Here is a 25,691-nt window from a genome sequence, read left to right as displayed (position 1 = left end):
AGAGGCCAACACTCACCCCAGAGATAAGTTTCTCTTTGACTCCCATTTGAGTAATTTGCTGCTATGTGCATGTGAACAAGTTTGGTCTATTTGTGTATGTGTTAATGTGTGTACTACATTTTGGTGCATTCCCTACTTTCCCGTGTCAATCCTACTCCCCTCTCCTGCCCCTCATTCCGGTTATCCAGTATGCCAATGCCTGTGCCGACTGCATATCCCTGACCCTCCTTCCCCACCAGGGTCTCAGAGGCCTGTGTGAGTTAGACCTTGCAGGCACCCAGACCACGGTGGGGGTGGTTGTTTTGTGCCACTCCTGCGCCTGTGCACGGGAGCTGTAACAGTAGACATCCGTTAGTGTTGCATCATTCTATGTTATGTACCAAACATGGTTCAGATCCTGTTGTGACATTCTTTTACTGTGCTACCTTGGTTGTTAACATCATTGTGGTAGTACTTGGCCTTTGTGGCGTGCTTCTACTTGAAGTCATCTACTGGAGGCTGTTCTGGTTTGTTTTACTGCCTGCAGGGTATTTGCTTGGCTTCTGTGTTGTCTTGCTTTGAGTTCGCTTGGATTTTGTGCTTTTGCAAATCTAGGTGGACTCTGAGGGTGCTAGCAACTTTTTACACACAAGGTGGGAGATGGTGACAAAGGGGAAGGGTGATCCTGTGGCCAGGTGGGGTTCAAGGATGTCGGATGAATAACCCAGATGCAGTTGTTCAGTGGGTCGTGGTGATTTGTGAGGGGGGGGGGTGTTTTGTTGTTGATAGTTGCCTTGCCTTGCAGTGTGATGGGCACCCTGAAATTGTAATTGTGCTTTACTATGTACATGATGTATTCTGCTCATGAATGCCTCTTCATGTGTTGTGTTTACCTTTCAAGTGTGAGGGGATAGTTGTGGTTTGACATGCTGGTGTATACACATGGTGAATGTTCACATGTGATGTGTAGAGGACAGTGATGGTCACTTGATTTCACATGCATATGTTGAGTGCATGTCCCTACTGACCCACACACTCGCACTATGATCCACTACATGTACAACCACCCTTACATGTCCACGTGTACACTCTGTTTGCCTTCTGGTGCCCACTGTGTCCCTGCAGTGAATGTTCTATGACCATTTGTGGATCCTGTACATGCCTAATTTTGTTATTTTATGTAGTTTGTCGCTTAGATGTGATGCTCAGGGTGTGCATCACACACAATGGCTATTCACTGTGCTGTGCGCTGAGCAGTGTGTTGCAGGAGGAGGACATGGCACACAGTAGCTGCAGTGTTGATTATGCAATGCACATTGTGCATGTGGACAGGCATTCATTGTTATGTTTCAAATACGACTTTTGGAATGGATTTGGGTATGACTTATTTTGGGTGGGAGGTTGTTGGTCAGTCATTTCATCTGATTCCATGTCAGGCATCATTGTCTGATGCCCATTTACATTTTTCACATGGAAATGTGTACCTTATTGGTACTGTGTTGTTGTATGGCTATTGCTTGCCATGTCATGTTGTGGTTTGGGAGGGTTTGAGTGACATACCAGTGATAGTCATGGCCTGTTTTGCAGGTCTGTGTGATTCACTCCTTGCATGTGTACCTTTTGGTCACACAGGATTGCTTGTGTTTAAGTAGCTAGGGATGCACACAATGTGGCAATTCCATGGCAGCAATCTCAGGGTGGTAAGGTTTTGACAGTTGACTGTCTCTTTGTCATCATCGCTTGTCACCTGGTATGTGACAGGCCTGTGTGCACTCCGCAGGTTTGGGAGATTAGGTGAAAAATCTGACCACAAGCTGGGACCGCGCTTCCTCGCCACGTGCCCTATCCCCTCCCATGGGCAGCGCCTGTGCCTTTGGTTGGGGGTGTTGGGGCACCACCATGTCCACCGGTACGCCCTGCCGTGTTGCAACATTGTGCAGGACACATGCTGCCACAATGATCCTGCACACTACTGGGGGTGCATAGAGTAGCTGCCCACCAGAGCGGTCAAGGGAGCGGAAGCGTGACTTGAGCACTCTGAATGTGCGCTCCACTATGGCCCTGGTTGCAATATGGGCCGTGTTGTATCTTACCTGGGGTGGTGTGGTGGGGTTCCGGATTGGCGTCATCATGTGGTTGCTCAGAGGGTAGGCACTGTCCCCTGGAGAGGTGATAATGGTTGTGATTATTGGGGTTTGTGTATTTGTGTGTGTGTGTGACATGCATGCATGTGCACGGGCATTTGTACTCACCTAGGAGCCATGTGTCGCCATGCTGGCCAGCTTCCAGGGCCCGGCTCAGGATGGACATTCTGTATATGAAACTGTCATGGATTGAGCCAGGGTAGTTTGCATAGACAGAGGTGATGATTCCCTTTGCATCGCATACCACCTCTACGTTGATGGAATGCCAGTGCTTGCGGTTTCAGTAGATGTGCTCAGTGGACCTAGGTGGATGTAGGGCCACATGGGTGCAATCTATGGCACTGAGCACTTTGGGGAAGTGTGCCACCCTGTAAAAGTCCTGGACAACGGCCTGCCTTTCTGCAGGTGTTCTGGGCATGTATATGTGCCTGCGGACTGAGGGGCGCGCTGTCATGATTGCCAATACCTGGTGTAGGCAGCGTGACTGCGTGGCCTGTGAGACCCCACCCACTATGGCAGTAGTCCGCTGAAAAGACCCAGTGGCCAAAAAATGCAGGACATTGAGCACCTTCTCCAAGGGGCTCAATGCTTGGGAGCAGAGGGTGGGGGATGTTAGGTCATCTTCCCACTCCCTGACCAGGTCTAGGATTATATGGGGTGGAAACCTATACCTGCCATAGACCTGGTCTTCAGGCATCCCAAAAAGGCTTGTCCGTGGTGAAACAATGCGTGCCCTGGCTATTCTCCTCCTTCTGCGGTGTCCCACGATCAGTGCTGCGACAAATGGGGCATTCATCGTAGCTGTATATACATGTTTGTTGTTTGCGTGCACTTTTATGCTGTGCGCAGGGACGCTTCCGCCTGCCTTCGTGTGGCGGGCGCATTGACGCCTGTGTGCGTCTTTTGCCGTACGCGGGTTTCCCGTATTCTAATCCATGAATATGGGTTATTCGCGTGCTTGTGGTCGTTCCGTGTAGTTCCCTGCAGTACTTCTTCAGTTACGCCTTCTTTTTCATGCGTTGTTCCCCATTCCACATGTTACGCCCACTGTTCCGCCCACTTTTGTTGTGTGCGCTGCGCTATGTGCCCTTTTGCTGTGCGCCAAGCGCACGCCGTTTGATGACGTGTGCGCCCGCGTGCGCCATGCACGGATTTGGCGCACAACCAGTGGGAAAGTAGTGCAGCGCTTTCCTTGAATCGCACGCGTGCATGTGCGCTTGCTTTCTCACGCTTGCGCCTCCTTGCGCCTGCTTGCGCTGGGATTTTCTGCGCACGTTTGTTCCATGAATCGGCCCCAGATCTATTGAAAAATCGCATGTGCCTTCTCTTCGCATTTTCTCATTTTTCTCCCTTTCTTTGTCTGACATAATTATATCCCAACAGGTATGGCTATTATCGTTTTCCTCCTCATCAAGATCTAGTCTACTTAGCGACAGTGTTCTACACTCATCCATCAATGTATTATTCACTCTATCTCCTGTTTGCTTCGGTGGAAATCCTGCGATGCTCCACATACCCTCGTAACCACCCTTCTCTGTCATTTGTCTGTATAGAGCCCCAATCCTTTTCCCTATGCCTTCCGCCTCATGCTCTTTGGTCCTTGTCTGTATTCTCGGTATCCCTTGCAGCTCCGTGCGGGGCTGTTGTGATCTTCTCTCTTCTTCTTATCGCTTTCAGGCTTCAATGGGTATCATAACTCTATTAACAATATGATCTATTTTGTTGTTCTCTTTGTCCTCTACTCCTTCTAATTTCTTCTTCCCTTCTCCTCATCTCTCTGCTCTCTTCTTCCTCTCGCCTTCTTTGCAACCTATGTTTTTTGAATCTTTAGGCTTCTATGTCTTTGGGCCTCATTACAACCCAGGCGTTAAGGGTTTAACGGCGCCGTGGGCGCCGTTAACCCTTAACGCCTGATTACCATTTTAACATCTGCTTTTAGCAGCCGTTAAAATGCAAGGCGCTAACCCGCCTTGATGCTAATTACGGCACCGTAATTTACGGTGCCGTAATTAGCGCCTTCCCCACTCCCATTATGCCCTATGGGCCAAAAATGGGAATGGGGAAGGGTAAATGGGGAATGGGGATTTACCGCCCCACTCACCTTGGAATGGGGTGGTAAATCCGCCATCCACCATGGTGTAAACAGAGTTTAAACCATGGTGGTAAAGTAGGGAACTTACCGCCTGGGTTGTAATGAGGCCCTTTGACTTTCTTCTCTTCTATTCTCTCTTTCTCTTCTTCGTTCTTGCTTTCATTTCATTTCCTTTCCTTTGCCTTATCTTCCTTGTATGCCCGTTCTAGTTCCTTTTCTTTCTTTTCTCTTTCCTATCCTTCTTTAACTTCATCAATGCCTTTCCGTCTATTTTAAGTAATATCTGTCCTCCCATCCACTTGTTTGTACTATTGTGATTCCACTTGCTTTGTCTTTCTCTTTCTTTTGCCTCCTAGCTTCCTCTTCTATCTTTATCTGTCTCTCCTTTCTCTCATCACGCTCTTTATGTTCGTTGCATATGGACACATATTTATGCTCTTTCTTTATAATTTCTTCCATACTATAAGCGGGAGGTGTGTATGTTGGATTAACATACCCACCAGTGCTTTTAATTCCTATAGAGTATAGATTCCCTCTTTGTCCTCTGTTGTGCTATCATTTTAATGAGGAGAAAGAGGAGCTGAGGGTGTTACGTACTCCTCTTTATGTTGATTAAGCATCCACTCCTTCTCTGCGGGTCTTCTATCCCACTTTGATACATCTTCCATAATTCTAAAACAGCTAACCTTTTCTGTAGCTTCTCTCCGTTGTATGTGGCATGCAAGTATGCTGTCATGTGTTGCAGCACTGTCTTTGATAATGAACCTTCTTAAGGCCATGGCATCAGCGTTTTATTAGTCGTGCCTTTTGCCCACTAAGAATGACATTTTCTGATCTTAGCTGTATATCTTGTTAGTGTCTTGCATAGATGTAAAAGGGTAGTGCCTCCCATAGCAATAAGTTGTTTTTAACTGTCAATACTTACCAGGTTTTCTCTTTTATTATTTTTTAGACACACTTCAACAATCACTTTTGGCCAGCACCATCAATTGCCACCCATTTCCCAACAACAATTTCATCAACAAACCTATGCAACAATATGCATAAATTATATTTAAAAATATATCCAATATTTAATTTCTTAATTTATAGTTTTATCAATTCGTACTATTCTGTTATTAGTTTTGATAATGTAAATACACTTATTTTATTCTGTTTTTTCGAAAGTACACCCCTCCTAAATTTGATTGGCACCAATCACATGCTTTTCTAGGGCCTACTAGTTTGTCCATTTCTATTTCTATCATTCTTACAATGTCTTTAAGCTTATTACCAGCTCTTCAGGATACTTTACAAGCAGTTACTTAAGTTACATATTAGTTACTAGTAGGACAATAACACTGGCAGCCCATCACCCAGGCAGGGTGCTTACCAACTGCCTGGTTTAGAACCTTCACCCGCACATTCTCACATTCAGGCATCAAAACTCCACATGACATCACAACATTTCTTCTTGCCTAGTCAAGCCATACTCAACACATCTCCCTCCTTTACATTGGCACACCACACACAACCAAGCGCTACACAACACTTTTCACCACTTATACAAAACACTTCAATATACTTTTTACACTGATATATATATTTTTTAAAAACACGTGTGCACACTTTTTCTACAAATGTCTTGTCCTATTCTCCTGATAGACACATCACTTCTCTATTTTACTCCATTTTGGAGTGTATCACGCACCCCTCTTTGGCTGTAGACACAGGAATCCCTTAAATAATACTCTGTTCTGTAGTTTGGTGCGGTCACTTCTCCCTCCTGGAAGAACGGTATTGAGGTATCTCTTTTTCCCTAAATCCTGTTGCGTTCCCCCTCTATATATATATATAGATGCAATAAGGCCCCTCACCTTTTATTTGCCACTTTTGGATGCTTGTGCTTACATCTGTTATTCAGCTCAAGGCCTTCGGTATCAACTCTTCCCCAATCAACCACTTTGCCTTCAGCCCTCGGGGCGCCTGCAGGGACCAGACAGGAATTTTTTCAAAGAGGCACCTGCCAACCGTCTCAGGTCACACATATTGGAGCACCGCTCTCAGCAGATAAATCTGCGGTCTTCTGGCTAATGGTGGAAGATATCAAGAATCTGAGGATCTGGATCTGAACCATCCGGAGTGCTACCAAATGTGCAGTAGCACTTTTGAGCGTTCTCATGCGCCCAATGGAATTACCATAACAAATAATCTTGGACCCAAATAAGAGGACAAACTCACAGAATATGGAAAAATATGACTTTATTATCAGTTCAATAAAGTAGGGAAACCTGACGAACAACAAATTGTAGTCCACACACTCTCAGTTACATTTCAGGCACATAAAGGCTTTGTACCTCGATGTGCGTCAGCTATGATGTCATCTTACGTTGCAAATAATAAAGCCTTTTCGGACGGAGGGATTGGTTAGAACATTTCTATCTATAGGTTTTGTAAGTGTTAGTAAAAATACTGGATACCCCTCATCTGACAAAGAAGCCTCAAACTTCCCTCTGACTACGTATATGACAGGTTATAACAGCATAACAGCAGCTGATTGGCCCCTGCAACATTGTATGCTTTGTCATTGCATAGGCCCTCATGATAGGTTTGCATCTTCTCCCAACCTTGGACACTCGCCTCACAACCAGCACGTAAGCAAAACTAAACCAAGGTGCAGAGAACCATCTCAGGCTACTGCCCATCTGTCCAATTGTTCTACCATCTCTCATTTGCCAAGCCTTCAGCCAACGCCTCTTCTTTGTGCTTGACCTTGCTAGATGTTCTCTTCTATGGAACTTTAAAGAGAGTTAAGGTACATTGTTATCTTTGTCTGGAACTCATGAATAGGCTTTGCTTTCTGGTCTTGCACCACGTGTGAAGCAACCATGATTTTGTCCATCTTGCCTTTCTATTTATTGCTATTTGATTCAATGATCCTGGGTGCCATTACCATCTTCGGCCTCTGGAGACTTGGTTGCTGCGTCTCACACATGCTTTTCTGCATCTTTAATTGTCAATACGTGGCATTCACAAATGTTCACTCATTTACTTAATCTTAGAGAAATATGTCCTGCATACATTCCCTATACTTGTTGAATCACTTTGTACCTTGCAATTGCTTCTTGCTGTGGCATCCTTGATCTCTGGCCAACAGCTATTCTTTGTTCATGCATGAATTTGTATTTCCAGCGTCTGCGAGCTCTGCAGCCCTGATCTCTCTCCTTCAAGCTCTTCGCTTAATATTATTTAGAGCTGACTTCCATCTTTTCAACATGGCTGCTACACGTGTTATATTTTCTACTGCAGCAACCTTTTATATGACTCAAAAACATTTAGCTACATTTACTACTCATCTGGTTACTCATCTTCTTTGTATATAAGATTTCTTCTCACTTGTATATACATTACTTTGCTTCTTCAGTTATTTCTTCATTCATTAAATATTCTTATATTGTTTCAATGTGTCATCATGTCTTCTCCTTATGACATCACTTTGCATCTGTCAGATTTTCTTTACGGCTCTTCGATGTCTGCAAATGTCCTGCTGCCACTTTAGTTCTGGGGTACATTAGGTACGGTTGTCTGAGTGCATAACTTCTCTCATACACTTGTTGCGGTATTGGAACAATACCTGGAGTCTCACACAGTGTCTTCCTGTTGTACATACAATAGGTCGGAGGTGAGGTCTGTCAGAGAGGCACACATCTGCTCCTCTACAGTTTAATTCCAGCAGAAGAAACTGGCTCTGACATCAGAGAAGGTTCTTTCTGATGGTATGTACCGTACCTGGCTGAAACTAGTGAAAATCCTAAAGGCTGTTAGAAGGGGCTTCCTTGTTCAACTACTTTTTGGGGGAAATGCCCCATGGATCTTTAGTCTGAGGGCCACCTTTCATTTCCTTCTGGATCCTGTCCTCTATTGGAATATAAAATCTCTCTAGGGTAACGGTAACGTAGCACAGTAGTGTCAGGAGTTGGGAGAAGGCTCGTAGCTTGGAACATTAGTCTAAGACATATTACACAAAAATAAGACAGATATACTGAAACATGTATACACTGTATTATATGTTTTCCATCAACATGACCATGGTTAAAATAAATGCTCAGAATAAACACAGGAGGTACAGTATAAAAAATGTGTCTCATAAAGTTATACTGATACAAGTGGTAATCCACTGTTGTACTGTGGTACACTTTATAATGCTTAAAGGGAGGGGCAGAAAGGGATTTCTAGGAATTGCGCAATACTGTACCCTGGAAAATACCCTACTTATTCCTGGAGTAAGTCATAACGAGTTGCTGAACAATATTAGCACATGAAAATTGTTATTGGCCTCCTCTCAGCCAATCAGAATGTTCACAGCATAGACAATAACTACTGGTATTGAATGTATTCTGAACATTCTGTCCTCAAAAGTGTACAGGCAAATAGCAATGAAATTAACAGGCACGATTTCTTTCAGCAAGACACCTGCTCTCTGGGAGGTCCTTTATTGCAACAACATCGTATTTAACAAACCAAAGAGAAATCTAAAACATGTGAAACTGCTTTCATAGAGAAACAGTTTACTTTTACAAGACACCGAATGCACGCTCATGTTAAACCCGCTTATGAAGACAACCTTGTTATTTAAATAGTACAAAATAAAACCACAGTTAATTTACTAACTCTGTTTACTTCGCTCACTATTAAAGTTATATTGTTTACTTCACCATCACTCGAAAACATGTATCGCTACTACCAACATGTGCTAATAACCTCACAGACCTCGGGAGGATACATTATCACTTGGGATAATGATCCTTCCCCAACCGAGGGTCCCTAAGCTTTGCCTCAGGCCATAACTTGGTGGGGTGGTCATTATCCCACGATAATAACCCCTCCCTCAGTCTATAAGGCTACAATATTGACAAACATGATATGCTCACAACATGAGAACTTTTGTCAAAGTGAAATTTCTAACTAAAGAGTTTTAATTCTTGGCATGTCTGGGCACACCTCCTTGTAAACTTATTGGCGTGGTGTTTACCCAGAATTCCTAAACATTCTGTATATATTTTGAAGCAGGCAGGCACCCCTCCACTCAGCAACCTAAACTGTAAGTAGTCAAGAGTAGCTCGGATGTCACTCTTACTCATCTTGGCAACATTTTACTTGTGAAACTGACCTTAATTATGCGCTTTGTTGAGTGGGTGTGTGGCTTGTTGGGAGGAGCGACCAGCTGGACGATGTCGAGCAGGTCTGTGCTTTGTTGCTATGTAGACACTGCTGGGTAGTGATGTTTACTTATGTGGCTTGTTGGAGTGGTGGCACTGCTGAAGGATGTTAAGCACGTATGTTCTTTTCCTGAGATGAAGGCAATGGTGGGGGTGGGAAGGAGGCTTGTGCTTTACGTGGATTGGATGAAGGCACACCATGGGAATGGTGAGGTGGGGTTTTGTTGAGTTGAAACCCTCCTGGAGGAGTGGAGTAGCCCATCACGGTGAAGACCGTGTGAAAAAAGCCTTTCTGTGACAAGTCCACACAGACCATGAAGAAATCCAAACCACGACTATACACTGAACCCGAGAGTATGGAGATATGCGGCTCCAGCCTCAGTATCCAATAATCACCACTGATGGATAAAATCTGCCAGCAAGAAGAAGGCCGCTAGTTGAGTAAGTATGTGGTTTGTTCAGATCACGGCATAATTTGTGGGTAAGTTGTGGGTATGCGCAGGTGGATGGCGTCTGCCCATTTTTTTTTAAAGGGAGGGTGCTGGCCCTACTGGGTGTTTTTGAGGCCGACAGTAGAAGGGTTAGTTTGTTCCTGTTCATTGAGTTACTACTTTACTGTGTGTTTGTGCCGCTTTAGTGGGTTTTGATGCCAAAGCGGCGTTTCAAGCCCAACTCTCCGGATACTTCCCCGCTAGACCACATGGAAATGTTACTAAGTGCATACAAAGTATCTCATATTGATACTTAGCTTTGCAAGGAATATTTGGATAATGATGTTTAGGCTTAAAAGGTGCACATGTTTTATACTTTGCCAGCAATATTATACGTAAATCACCTCTTTATTTGTTGTGAGTTAATGATTTTCTGAACAGCAGATGCTAATTTGTCCTGTGCACTTTCTTCGATTTGCAATGGTTATTTGAATTCAACTAGAATATTTCACTTTCTTGTGTTCACTTCCTGTGATGTCACTTCCCACTGCACATGTAAATGACTCCCCCACTTTTTTTAGGACTTGTGCCCTGGTTGAGATGAAGGCACTGCTGGAGGATGGTGAATAGCTGAGTGGTTTGTTGGGTTGAAGGCACTGTCAGGGGACGGTGAGCAGGCAATGGCTTTGTTGGAATGAAGGATTAGCTGGAGGAGGTATTGTGGTTTGCTGGGATGAAGTTGCTGGTTGTAGTTGTTGAGCAGGTGAGTGGTTTATTGTAGTGAAGGCACTGCTGTGTATGGTGAGTAGGCTTTGTGTGTACAAGTTTCTGGGTATGGGTGTGCCATACATGGGTGATCATGGGTGGTGGAGAGATAGCCTGGCGTGTCAATGGGTATTGTAATGAAACCCTTTTCTGTATAATGTACATGTCATGTTTCCCATGCTGCATTGAATTGGATCGGGGGAGGGGTTTCAGGCCTTGCAACAGGAGGCAGGCCGGGCAAACTAGGCCCGCCCCAGACAACCCTATAACCCCCTAAATTGGTGCTAAACCCCTGGGGCTGGGGGATTGTGCCCTCTCTGCCGGGTGGCAACTACAGAGCCATTAGCATCAGAGGGGCTGCACTCAGGTAGGCCAGGGTTTGTTTGCTTGCTTGGTCTGGGCAGTGATAAATGCCCAATATAGCCATGAAGACACACATTAGCAGGGAAACGGAGGGCCATTTACACTGATAACTCAAGCAGGCTGCCTACAAATATCTAGCAAGCTTGCATGTGTTTTGCTGCTTTTTTGGACCAGCAAACTGCTTACAATTCCAACCTCTCTGTTACAAGGTGAAGCTTTTTTCCTGAAACTGAAAATCGCCAGTTGAATTCTGTAACTTAATGTATGTTAAGTTTTTGTGGGAATACAACTGTTATTCACATCATGCTTAAAAAGATGTCTAGCTGCATCAAACAATAGATAACAGCAGGTGAAGCTAACACAGATGTATAACGCAGGAGAGGGATTAAAGACATCTCGAGTTGACCCACGTCAGTGATATGCTCAGCCATTCCTAGGTTTTAGGCGCCCATCTCAATGCATGCTGGTGGTAGCCCTGCATTTTATGTGGGAACATTAAACTACAGTGATGTTAGCTAAAAAAAAAAAGCTCTGTTTTTGCACAACCTCCCAGCCATTACCCAGGACAACTTGTGGATTTTCTTCTCGGATTTAAACTAAAAAAGAAAATGAGTGCACCAATGCAGCACTTTCAGTGGGTTGGTCTTTGATTTCCGTTGCTACAGAGTTTAGGAATATTTGGGAAGGCAGGATGGAGAACTGTAGAACATTTTTATATCAAGTCTAAAAAAGGGACTAATTTGAAACCCGGGCACGCATCATTCTACCCCTCTTTACACCTTTACGTCTTCATATTTTTGGGACAGATCTCCCTTTCCTGTGATCTTGCTTCCAGATCAGTCAAAGTTTGCTCTTTAGGATTGAGGCCCCTTGACAGAAAATCTACAAGTTGGCACCAACACTGAGTAGTGATATAACGTGTGTCACACTCACACAGCAAAACTAAAGATCCAGCGGGAAAATGTGTAATTTGAAGCCTACAAAATTGCAATATCTGCAATGAGAAGATGTGGGCTCACGGCTAGCCCTCTCCACTTGGCCAATGTGTGTGTTCTTGGGCAAATCACAATACCTAAATGGCTCTTATGTTCTGTGGCTACTGGCATTGGGATCACCCAGAACTGGAAATGGAGATGATTTACTTTGCGATGCCACCAGTGACATGGGGGGGCAGGTGAGAAGAGAGGAACACGATTGTTATCACTGTCCTACCTTACCATTTTTTGCATCTGAGAACATTAATCATGAACAGTAAAATAAGCCACGAGATGAGAGTTTGCTATATTGCTGCTGGCAAAGTGTTAAAGGTGCACACCTTTTAAACGTAAGAAGCTGTATTTAGATGTTTCCGACAAGCATCGTGATGAAACCATCTATTTGGTAAGTGTTTCACCCTGTGGTCCTAACAACCTGGGTTCGAGCAGGCACTTCATTTGGGGATTGCTAGAGGTCACCGCTGCAACCCCTGTGTTCACAGCTGCTACCCCTGCAGCCTCCTTCCAACCCTGATATTGAAACACAAAAACACAATTTTTAAAAATAAATAACAATAAAACAGAAGTTCCTGGGTGCAGGCACTGACATAGCGGTTGCCCCCATGGTGCAGGGGGCTCTGGCCCAGGCTTCACCCATCCGGGTGAAGGCTTAGCCTGGGCTTGCAGCACGAGAAGAAGGCCTGCAGTAGGGGTTGGAGCTTACTGTGATACGTGGCACGTGTCACATTACACGTTCAGCTCCAACCACTTCTCCTCTGGAATCCTTGCAGCTCATATACAGGAACCAGGAAGCTCTGCAAGCTTCCTGGTTCCTATTTGTGAGCAGTGCAGAGGAGCCGATGGTGGCCTGGAGTGATGGAGAAAAGCTGGAAAAACAGGTAAGAAGGCTTTTTTTAAAATGTGATTTGTATTTTGCATGTGTGAAGTACATGTCAGGTGTATTTATGTGCTATGGGTCAGTGACTGATGAGTCAATGAGAAGAAATGTGATGGTGTGTGTGTTTGAATATTCTTGTTCGGTGGGTGTGTGCATGTGTAGAGAATGCAGTGCGAGTGGATGTAAGAGAAGGTGTATGAGTGAGTGACTGGGGAGTGATTGAGTAGGAATGTGATAGTGTGTTTTTGAATGTTCTGGTTTTTGTGTGCCTGTGTAGAGAATGCAGTGCGAGTGGATGTAAGAGACGTTGTATGAGTGAGTGACTGGGGAGTGATTGAGTAAGAATGTGATAGTGTGTTTTTGAATGTTCTGGTTTTTGTGTGCCTGTGTAGAGAATGCAGTGAGAGTGGATGTAAGAGAAGGTGCATGAGTGAGTGACTGTCGATTGAGTAGGAATGTGATAGTGTGTTTTTGAATGTTCTGGCTGTGTGGGTGGGTGTGTGCCTGTGTAGAGAATGCAGTGAGAGTGGATGTAAGAGAAGGTGTATGACCTAGTGACTGGTGGGTGAATGAATAGGAATGTCATAGTGTGTTTTTGAATGTTCTCTATGCATTGCTGTGTGGAGAATGCAGTGCAGGTGGACGTGAGAGGTTTATGGGTGAGTGAATGGCGGTTAACTGAGTAGGACTGTGAGAGTGTGTGTGGATGTGAATGCTCTGAGTAGGTGGGTGACTGTGTATGTGAGAGAAGCTACATGTGTGGGTGACTTGAGGGTGAATGGGTATGAATGTGATTGTGTGTGTGAATGTTCTGGATGGGTGGCTGCATGCCTGTGCGGTTAATGCAGTGTGAATGAATGTGAGAGGAGATGTATGGGGGCGTGACTGGTGGGTTAAAGCGGTTGCGTGCATGTATGTGTGTGTGTGTAAGGCTCTGGGAGACTGGGGATCACTAGAGTATTTTTAACTCATCCTTTATTGACTTTGCCTATTTTACTGGTATTTTTGAGCAAAGCCAAGTTCAAGTGTATCATTACCTCGCTACACTGACGTTGCGGTGTTGCGGCCTGTATCTTTTTTTACTGTAGCACATTTTATTAACTGAGCATCTATGATGAATCAAGCATAAGTGTTCCTTATGGGTCTAGACTGGTTTACATTGGAACCATGCTTTCTTATTGTGACTTCACTTTTAATGGCAAAAATAACAGGAGTATGTTCTTACATAGAAGTACTGGCATATATTGTCAGATCCAGATTTGTGCCTAGTGCATAGTACTATAAAAAAAATCTCAAAGCGAACATGAGTATGTTCTTATATGGCCCGAAGCTTTTCCAGTGGTTGGGGGTGATTTGAAGCCTTAAAACCATCCCTTTTAAGTTTTGGATGATTAGTTGTAAACCAAAACTACTGCACTGGAGTATTTATGACTTGCAAAGTCCACACTCGACAAATACCCTAATAATAATAATTATTATTATTATAAAAATAATAATAATAATACTAATAGGCGGGAGATGGGATGTGAGGAAGGACACACAGCCGTTGGGCATTGTTTGTTTTTTTACCCACCCATTGACTGCCCTTAATCACATTAGTACCAATGACCATTACTAACCACTATCTGCCATCCCCGCTCTAAACACACCATCGTGGCTCTCTTTGAGCTAGCTCTATTATGCGTTAACATGAAATGTGTTGCTGTATCGGGCCTGCCAGTGTTATTTCTAATCGTTTAATTGACAATATAAATGAGTCCTTATGTAATCAAAATGTCATAACCAAGAGTACATTCAGCCATTTGATTTATATGTAATATGTTTGTCCTCAACATGAAGGACTTCCTTTCACTGAAGTCCTGTGAAAACATGCATTTGCAAAGCCAAAAGTATTGGCTTGTGTATGGTATTGGACATTTTCCAAGCAATTACTTCATATGCCCAGTTACTCACACTATTTTCCAGCTGTTGCCATGATATGACCTGATAGTACCCTTATGACGGTGCCTGGCAAAAGTCTATCCCATGCCTACAGAAAATCCAAACCTGTTGGCTTTGGCAGGGCTTGCCGGTTTTGGTTTCTCTAGCAACAGAGTATATGTTGACATGTGGGTGCCTTGTTTTCTGTGCACAAGGAATCAAACCCCTCCCCAGCCATTTTAGCCCCTTAACCCACCCACCCATATATATTAATGAGTTTTTTCACTGTATTTTCATCTAAACAAAATACTTGGGAAAAAAAAGTCAATGAAAGGACGCAATACCAGCAGATCGCGCAGTCGCAGGTTAGGTGGGGAGTGTGTGTGGGTCTAGGCAATAAGGTGCTGCCATGACTTTAAGTGGAGAGTCTTGAGCCCCTTTCTTGACCATATGGACCATTTTCAGCTCTTCCTGCCATGCTGCGTTCCCACCTGAGGATTTTATATATACACAGAATGTATAATCTTCTGAATGGAAACCTGTACTGCAGGGCTGTTGCTAGGTCTGGAAAAGAACTGGGGCTACGCTAATGTCGGGACTGTCTGGACTCGGGCCTAGCGAGCCTTTTGGTTATGCTACAACCAGAAGACCCAGGGCCTTTATCCCCCCAGGCCCCTCTAGACGCCCTAGCAACGCCTCTGCTGTACTGCCAGAACTTGATTGGACTGGTAAATACTGACCTGATAACCTCATACTGTCAGAGTAAATGTTAACCGAGTCTGTCTGCAAACAGAATCTACAATGTGTGTGTTGTGGTACTTCTTTGGAAACCTAGGATGTAACTGCTCAGGGTTTAGGCTACCTTCTCATACACCCACACCCAACAGAAATTGGTCCCCCTTGATTGTAACCATGATCCACTCAGATAAAAAATAGCCCTTCTGCCGGGCCTGGGAGGGCAAGGACACTTCTCTCTGCGCTGTAAGGTGCAGAACACCCCCTCGTTCCCCCAAATAAACACAGTTCCTGACTCCCCCTCCACCCATACACACCCCCGGGAGGCACTCACTTTCTGCATATGGTGTCTGTGAAACAGCCTCCTTGCTGAGTTCCCCTAATTACTGACGGTTAAAGTGAGAGTGCACCCCCCGCCCCACATCCAAGCGGATCCTCGACTCTCCTAAAAGCACCAGGAAATGCTAGTTTCCACGGCAACTGAATCACCATAGCAACTGACAGCCTGGGGCCAAAGGTCACAGACAAGCCCAGCTGCCCTAAACAGACCCCCTACCCATCTCTTGCGAGATTATCTTTACTGCATCACCCCTTCAAGGAAGAGGGGCACAAGGCGTGGAGGGAGTGTTGAACACATGTGTATTTTAATAAAATGCCAGCCATGTAGAAAATCAAGCGACAGCGTTGGGGTTGAACCCATGGATGCGATTTATTATTGTCGAAATAACACCCTGGCTCTCGTTAGGGCCGGGCAGTGCTGGGAGACACTGCCATTAGCCCCCCTTCTTACAGGTCTGCAATGACATAATGCATAGCTAGTAGCATGTCGCCCTGGGCAGAGCCCATATCCAGCCAGATCCTAAGGCTAGCCTTTTTCCTACAGAACTCTGCCCACTAAGGCACACAGACAGCGGTGGGTGACCCCCACGACCAGTCTCTATTCATGCCATGTTATGGCACGAGGATTTATGGTGTGCATTGCTGTCATTGGCATTGTCTCCAGGTGCTCTGCGGTATCAAGCAGTAGATAAGGCACTCGATGCTCGTATGTTATCTCTTTCCACATCCCTTTCTGAGGCAGTCTCCAGCACCCTGGCACAAGGCTCACCCAGAAAACAAACCAAAGCTCAGTTAAGCAGGGGCTCTTTCTGGTGATGTGGGCTTAGAGCCCCTTCAGAGAAGAAACGCCCTGAGCAGGGGGTAGTGTTTTCTTCTAGGACCTGGCAACCCCAGTGGCAGAGCTGAGGTCATCTGGGAGGGAGCTGTTTCGGGTTCGAGGATGGACAGAAGAAAGCCAAGAAGGGAGCTACACTATTGGCGCCTCTAGTTCTATTCTAGTTGATACTAATCCCGCTTCACCACCACTGCTTCAGGGGGGTGATGATGACATGGGGTCGGCCCTCCTTCTGATTTGGACCCTACCTTTGAACCTCCGGAGGGGACTTGGGGCTCACTGGAAACGGTTGGCCAGCCTATGTTTTGTCCTTTAGCTCTCTACCACCCAAATATCAGGGAGTGGTTTCTTCATCCGTTGTTGGGAAATATGCAGAGGACTGTAGGATCCAAATTAGATTTTTTCACTCATAATAAAATGAAAATGTAATGTCCTGGCCTTCACTCCTGGGGAGCGCTGCTGCCACCTCTTACATCGATCCAGAAAATGCAGTTTTCTTTTTTTGGTATGGACGGGATCTCACCAAGGGGTTTGGCAAGGCCTGAATTCTTTCCAGGACAGGGTCCTCAGCACTCCTGGTCTCTTTGTGAGGAATTTTGGGTAGGGATAGGAAACTAAGTGCTGGAGGAACTGTTAGACGCAGAGGGCATTACTAGATGGGCATAACCACCTCTATGTTTTCTGGGGGCCCAACACCTCCATTGCTCTTGAACTCAGATTTGATTTTTTTCATAATTAACCCCAAACTGGGGGATTAATATAATCCCGATTTGTTGGAGAATCTGGAGGCTTGCCTCTTCGGAGAGGAAATTGTCAAGGAATTGGGGAACTAGGTAAATATGTTATCTTCCCTTGACCACTCTCATACATCCGTGCCAAAAATCTTTTCCCCGTGGCCCTCTACGCGAGCCAGTCCTAACAGGAGCCATTCGGCTAGCCACGTGGAACGTTCTTAGGGTTCCTCCTCAGAAAGACCAGGGGAATTGCAACAGTGCCCGCAGCATTCCAGGACTGTCTTTCCCCAGAGGTTCCAATCCTTTCCAGGCAGGGGTTTCAGAGACACCAGGTTTACAGGATGCTACGACTGGTTGTCAAACTTGCAGTCAAAAGATTAGGATGCAGCGAGTTGACACGTATTGTAGATGGGGAAGCCTTCTCACCAATGTACCTGTCTGATGGTAATATGTAACAACCAGACTGATCAATTAATGGAAAGACAGGAGACACAGGATACAGAGGCTCTGCAGATCGCGATGCAAACGTGTAATGAGGCACCCTCACACTGAAAAGCAGAATAAAGCATGTCAGTGTTAAGCAGCAAAATGTAACCAGTGAGAACAGAAGGCAAAACCCCACTGACCTGGATGTATAGACAAGCCAGAACAGAACAAGGTCATGAATACAAAGATGTGCAGTCCCGGGTCTCTACTGAAACGAGAAAACCAGGAATTCAACAAAGGATTGGCAAGAGAGCCAGAATATACAAGGACACTAAAGGTGTAATCTTACCATCTGAAGGTCCTGTCTCTTGGGGATAACTTGATGTGGAAATGCAGAAAAACAAGGCTGCGCAGGAATATCCAATATGAGCGTGAGAGCGCCTAGAGTCCGGGTACACACATGGAAAGTCTCTAGTCCGTGTACCCGAACAACAAATCAAGGTTCAAATATCCCAAAATCCAAATGTCACAAAATCCGAGGGCAAACAATGCAGAAAAAACAGCAGGCAAGATAAATCCAGAGGGCGGTCCGAGGTAAAAAAGGGAGCTGGCAGCGAGGCACTGAAGGGTTGATCCAAGCAGGTCGTAGGCAGTCCGTGTCAGGAAATCCGTAGAAGACAAAAACCAAGGAAAAAGGGCAGGCAGGAGGAAAGGGAATGGGCAGGCCAGGGAAGAGGCACAAGAATCAAAGATTCCTAGGAAGTCCGAAATAATGCCACCAAAAAAGTTCAGAAGCGGCGAGCAATCATAAGGGAGGGTTTTAAGAGCAAGAAGTCAAGTGACCGGGCATAGCGTTGATCTACGTGAAAGGCTGTGCATGGATAAGCAAAGTGGATGCCAGCGTTGCCATGCCACTTCCAGGCACATGGTTGAGTCCTTGGCAACGCGATGCATCTATACTTAGGAGGCTGGAAACGAACTTGCGAACGCTGTAAACCAGATGACGAAGTGACAGGTGTGAGAACTCTCGTTGAGGGTTTCAATATACCTGCAGCAAACGCATGAGAGCGGAGCGTGACAGTATTATCCCGCAAAGAGGACCCCACCTTATGCGGTGACCAGAAGTGTGATAGGAGAGCAGGGGCATGTACATGGGCCACAGGTTCTCAGGTGCGGTCTTCTGGCCGTAGCCCTTCCAATCCACCAGGTAAAAGCATGTGCCCTTACAAACTCTAGTATCTAAAATAGCACTGACCTCAAACTCGTTCGAGCCCCGTACTTTCACAGGAGGCAGACGAGACGGGAGTCTTGTAGCCAGATGAAATGGCTTAACAAGGGAAACATGAAATACCGGATGTACCCTCCATGATGATGGAAGTTCTTGACGAATAGCAACAGGATTAATGACATCCAATATCTTGTAGGGATCCACAAAACGAGGGAGCAGAGCCCTCCAATCAGGAAGATACAATTGCGTGTGGACAACCAGACCCTCATACCCAGAGTGTAGTCGGGAGCTGGGGATCAGTGCCTATCTGCTAGTGCCTTGGTCCGCTCCTGGGCTTTTAGTAGTTGTTTTAGAACAGTCTTGTGGGCTACTTGTAAATCCCTTACATAGGTATGGGCTGCCGGAGTATTCAACAGAGGATCAAGGTTATGCAGAAGAGAATGAGGGTTTTGGCCATACAATGCAAAGAACAGTGACATTTTGGTTGATGTATGCAGAGAGTTATTATAGGCAAACTCTGCTAAGGCTAGAACAGAAACCCAAGTACTCTGACGCTGGATGGTAAGGCAGCGCAGATATTGTTCCATCCTAGAGTTCAATCGTTCAGTTTGGCCATGCGTCTGTGGATGGTAAGTGCTGGAATATCTTCCATCAATGTCTAGGGTGGTTGTCAATGCCCTCCAAAACCGGGAATTAAATTGCGGTCCACGGTCTGTGATAATGACAGAAGGGAGAACAAACGACAGAAATACGTTCTTCAGAAACAAAACGGCCAACACAGGAGCACTGGGTATACCATCACAAGGAATGAACAGGGCCATCTTTGTGAAATAGTCAATAATGACCCATATTGTGTCATAACCATCCACCCGAGGTAGCTCCACGACAAAATCCATGGAGATCATGGACCAAGGATGGTCCGGTATGGGCATAGGCTGTACTAATCCCATGGGTTTACAGTGTGGAGTCTTGCACTGAGCACAAACCGCGCAGATGGCTAGGTATTCTGCTGCCTCCTTCTCTATGCAAGGCTACCAGCACCACCGCTTCAAGAGGTCCAAAGTCTTGCGGACGCCTGGGTGCGCAGCCAAAGAAGAGTCATGGCACCATTGCATTGCCACCTTTCGAGTAAGTAAGTCTGGCAGGTATATCCTCCCCTTTCTATAGGGTAATGAGTGCACGACTTCTAGACCCAACTCCTTGATTTCAGGAGGTGATGGAGCCACCGACTCCTGAAGTATTGACTTGAGTGAAGGGTTTAGGGTACAGCCACAAACCACCTGATTGGCTAACATAAGGGCTCCTTGCAGGGTAGGAGGGCTGGGAGTACCGTGGATATGGGAAAGGGCGTCTGCTTTTGAATGTAGAGCACCTGGCCGATAAGTGATGACGAAATGAAACATTGAGAAGAACTTGTGCCAGCGGGCATGCCGTGCGGTCTTACATTTCACGGATTGGAGTGCTAAGAGATTCCGGTGATCAGTAAACACCTGGACTGGTTCTGAAGTACCTAAGAGATGATGTCTCCAGACTAGAAAGGCATCTCTGGCGGCCAGCAGCTCACGTTCCGTAATGGAGTCATTTCTTTCATAAGAGGTGAGCTTCCTCGAGTGTTAAGCGATGGGATGTAAGCCGCTGGCGTTGGGACACTGTTAGGAGAACACAGCACCAAAAGCAATGTTGGACGCATCAGTCTCCACAATGAAAGGCAAGGTGGGATTAGGGTGCTGGAGCACTGGTGCTGAGGTGAAAGCTGACTTCAGGGCCTCAAAAGCTTGTTGTGCTGGCAGGTTCCACCGAAAAGTTTTCTTTAGAGCTAGTCAATGCAGTGAGAGGAGAAGCAATGCTCGACAAATCCTTGATAAAACATCTGTAAAAATTGGTGAACCCAAGGAAGGATTGCAGCGCCTTCAGGTTCGTGGGGGTAGGCCACTCCAGAATGGCAGAAACCATTGAGGGACTCATTTGTACCCTATGGTTGGTTAGGTTATAACCCAGAAACTCCACCTCACTCACACGGAACATGCATTTTTCTAGTTTGGCAAATAACCGGTTTTCTCGGAGGCGCTGGAGAACGCTGGATACATGTGTGACATGAGAAGCCATCATTGGTGAATAGATCAGAATGTCATCCAAATAAATGATCAGATAGCGGTCCAGCATATCATGGAATACCTCGTTCATGAAATACTGAAAGGTTGCATAAGCCAAACGGCACAACGCAGTATTCATAAAGACCGTACTTGGTTTTAAAGGCGGTTTTCCACTCATCTCCCTCTTGTATGCGTACCAAATTATATGCCCCCCTTAAATCCAGTTTGGTAAAGACCACAGAGGGCCCTAACTGATCCTACAGAACCGAGATAAGAGGAAGAGGGTACTGGTTCCTGATGGTAATAGCGTTCAATGCCCTGTAATCGATACAGGGGCATAGATCTCCCTCCCTCTCAGGGACAAAGAACAAAGATGAGGCCGTGGGAGACCGAGATGGGCAGATGAAACCTGATTTCAATGACTTGTCTTTGTATTCCTTTAGGGTGGTATCTTCCTTCCGTGTCAAGGAATATACTCGCCCAGATGGTATCTTGGCCCCAGGAACCAACTCTGTCAGGCAGTCATAGGGTCTATGGCGCGGTAGCACCTCCCCTCCTCCTGCATCAAACATGTCTCTGTATTCAATGTATTCTATGGGTAGTACTGTGTTGCTAACGGCCGCGATGGTGTGGACTGAAGCCATCAAAGCGTGGCTTGTCTTCCATACAGTACTTCTCACAGTACTCTGAAAGGAAACGCATATCTCCCGAAAGCCAATCCACCACTGGGTTGTGTTTCTTCAACCAGGGTAATCTGAGAAGGAGTTTAAATTGTGGGGCTGCAATGAGGTCGAATGAGATGGACTCCTTATACCCACAGACGGTGGTCATTGTCAAGTCTGCTGTGCACTCTGTTATGCCCCTGAGACCAAAGTGGAGCGGTCGACTGCATTAACAACTTCGCGAACTGGTTTAGTCCTAACAGGTATGCATAGCTCATGGGCATAGTGGCCGTCCATAGAATTCCCCGTGGCCCCAGAATCAAGAACAACTACGACATCATGGGTGACCAATCCTTCCGAGGCAAGAATGACAGCAAAATTAAACGGGTTGGATAACTCGGAGTCAATGGAACCATAGCCCAGCAACAGGACCCCCTCTATTGCCGAGCTTTTGCTTTTCCCTGCTTCTTTGCGGGTTTCTTGGGACATGAACGTAAAAGGTGATCTGAAGCTCCACAGTAGAATCATAATCCAGTCTTTCTTCTATGCTCCCTGGTCTCAGCTGAGAGTGGGCCTCTGACTGCCCCTATTTGCATTGGCTCTGAAGATCCCGAGGGAGGGACTGAGGTAGAGGTTGAGACAGGGGGCACCGTCCTCCTTTCCCCCCTATGTTCGGCTCGTCTGGAGTCGATTTGCAACACCAAATCAAGGAGTCCGGGAAAGGTGTTAGGCAGTACAGGAACCGTAGCAAGAGTATCTTCGAGTGAGTCAGAAAGCCCTTTATAAAACAAGGAGGCTTTCTTGTCTTCGGGCCAGCCCGTTTCAGCTACAGGCTGATTAAAACGTGCTAGGTATGCAAGCAGTGGCGTATCCTCTTGCTGGAGTCCAAGTAGTTCCAAATCTGTGGCTTGTGTGGCGTCGCGTATATCGAATACGTGACTCATAGCATCAATCAATGCGTCACAGTTATATAGCAAGTGGCTGCCCTCTTCCAATAACAGATTCGCTCATGCGGCGGCTGTACCACCCAGATGTGACAGTAGAAAGGCAGCCTTAGTAGTGGAATCCAGAAAAGATGCAGGCCTGCATAGAAAATGCAGCGGCACTGATTCAGGAAGGTCCTATATGTCTTAGGATCCCCAGTGAATCTCTCCGGGGGGCCAAAGAGAACTGGGCGGTCATGTAATCTGGCCCTGCATCATGCTGGGAGGGCTGGAGGCCAGAACCGGAGGCCATGTCAGTACGTAAATCAGCCACCAACTGCAAAATGGCAGCAAATGACCCCCTTGCATCCATTGTAAGGCTTCTGAATCTGTCAGACTTGCAGTCAAAAGATTAGGATGCAGCGAGTTGACACGTAGTGTATATGGGGAAGCCTTTTCACCAATGTACCTGTCTGATGGTAATATGTAACAACCAGACTGATCAATTAATGGAAAGACAGGAGACAGGAGACACAGGATACACAGGCTCTGCAGATTGCGATGCAAACGTGTAATGATGCACCCTCACACTGAAAAGCAGAATAAAGCATGTCAGTGTTAAGCAGCAAAGCGTAACCAGTGAGAACAGAAGGCAAAACCCCACTGACCTGGATGTATGGACAGGCCAGAACAGAACAAGGTCAGGAATACAGAGATGTGCAGCCCCGGGTCTCTACTGAAACGACAAGACAGGAATTCAACAAAGGATTGGCAAGAGAGCCAGGATATACAAGGACACTAAAGGTGTAATCTTACCATCTGAAGGTCCTGTCTCTTGCGGATAACTTGATGTGGAAATGCAGAAAAACAAGGCTGCGCAGCAATATCCAATATGAAGCAAGAAATGAGTCTCTACCTCACGCACGACGGCGTGAGAGCGCCTAGAGTCCAGGTACACACATGGAAAGTCTCTAATCCGTGTATCCAAACAACAAATCAAGGTCCAAATATCCCAAAATGTAAATGTCACAAAATCCGAGGGCAAACGATGCAGTAAAAACAGCAGGCAAGAGAAATCCAGAGGGCGGTCCGAGGTCAAGAAGGGAGCTGGCGGTGAGGCACTGAAGGGTTGATCCAAGCAGGTTGTAGGCAGTCCATGTTAGGCAATCCGTAGAAGACAAAAACCAAGAAAAAAGGGCAGGCTGAAGGGAGAAAGGAAACAGAGCAGGAGGAAAGGGAATGGGCAGGCCAGGGAAGAGGCACAAGAAGCAAACAAAAATTCCTAGGAAGTCCAAAATAACACCACCAAAACAGTTCAGAAGTGGCGAGCAATCGTAAGAGAGGGGTTTAAGAGCAAGAAGTCACGTGACCGGCGTAGCGTTGGTCTACGTGAAAGGCTGTACATGGATAAGCGAAGTGGATGCCAGCGTTGCCATGCCAACTTCCAGGCACCTGGCTGAGTCCTTGGCAACGCGAAGCGTCTATACTTAGGAGACTGGAAGCGAACTTGCGAACGCTGTAAACCAGATGACGAAGTGACAGGTGTGAGAACGCTCGTTGAGGGTTTCAATCTCCCTCCAGCAGACACACAAAGCAGAGTTTGACACTGGTGGACCAGACTGCTTCTGAAACACCAAGTTGGAGTTTGGATGTGCTTTATATAGGAAATTGGTATCTTATTTATCTGAAAACTTGGTTAGTCCAATTCAGGAATTCAGACTGGAATTTGCATCCCCTCCCACTCAGTCGGTAAGAGAGTATTCATCTTCCAGATGGAGCACAGATGGCTGCCCTGGGAGATCAGGGATCTGTTGGAGAAGAGAGCAATAGTCAGGACTCATCTGCAGGGGTTTCTAAGAAACATCTTCCTGCTAAGGCAGAAGGACAAGGGGTGCAGACTGGGGGCCAATCTACAGGATAGGAACAGGTTTGCAGTATATCATTGCTTCACTTCCGGCTGGAGGCACATGCCATATTGAGTGATGTGTTGAGACCAGGGGATTGGCTGGTGAGGCTTGATCTCAGGGACACCTACACGACTGTCCTAATTTTCCAGCCCGACAGCGTTACTGCAGTTTTGGTGGGAGGGGATCATTTCCCATGGCCTGTTCTCAGCCCCTCGTCATTTAACTAAAACCTTGAGGCCAGTTACTGCATTACTGAGGGTAAGGGACATCAGGTTCCTGATCTACCTGGACAACATACTGCTTATGGTGCCGTTGCTTTAGGCAGCATGGGCAGATGCTCGTCCAACCACAGTTCTACTGCAATCCCTGGGTGAGTTCATGAACCGGCATGAATTGGACATGGATCCATCCCAGAGGATGCAGTTTCTGGGGTTCATTATCAAATTTAGGGTGACCTGTGTGAGCTTTACTTTAAAGAATTTGCTGCTATCAAGTGAGAACTTTGAAAGGTCCTACTCTGTCTGGTGATGTGTCTTGGACTCTTGGCGAGGGTGGTAGGTGTTCACCCTTACTCCATCTGGACCATTTTTCCGACCCCCTTCATTATAAGGTGCATACAAGACTACATTTTAACTAAAGTTTAACTCCCTTCAGTGATGTTTCGGTTATTCAAGTTGGGTATCTCTTTCCAGAGATGCAAGAAAAGAATTGCTTTCATGGATCCAGCACATGGAGGCCTGGAATGGAATGGCGATCTTCACTTCATCCCTAACGCAATAATTTTTATGTTATGTTATGTTCCTAATGATATTAAAGTGCTTACTGAGCGTAAATTCTACTTGAGCCAAACCAGCATCTTAACAAGGACAGGTGGCTTTTAAGATATTTCCTGAATAAAATAAGAGTTGGGTGAGATCTCAGTTGAACCAGGAAGGTGTTACCAGCCAATTGCATTTTGAACTGCAAAAATGTTTTCACTTGCTATTGTAATTTAAATGTAGGTATGATTAGAAGCAATGCATCTTTGGATGTTGGGTTCTCTGTA

This window comes from Ambystoma mexicanum, chromosome 11, assembly GCF_040938575.1.
Source record: "Ambystoma mexicanum isolate Mex_15411 chromosome 11, UKY_AmexF1_1, whole genome shotgun sequence".
Classification (NCBI taxonomy): domain Eukaryota; kingdom Metazoa; phylum Chordata; class Amphibia; order Caudata; family Ambystomatidae; genus Ambystoma; species Ambystoma mexicanum.
The sequence above is the reverse complement of the archived record's forward strand: the minus strand, read 5'-3'. Positions refer to the sequence as shown.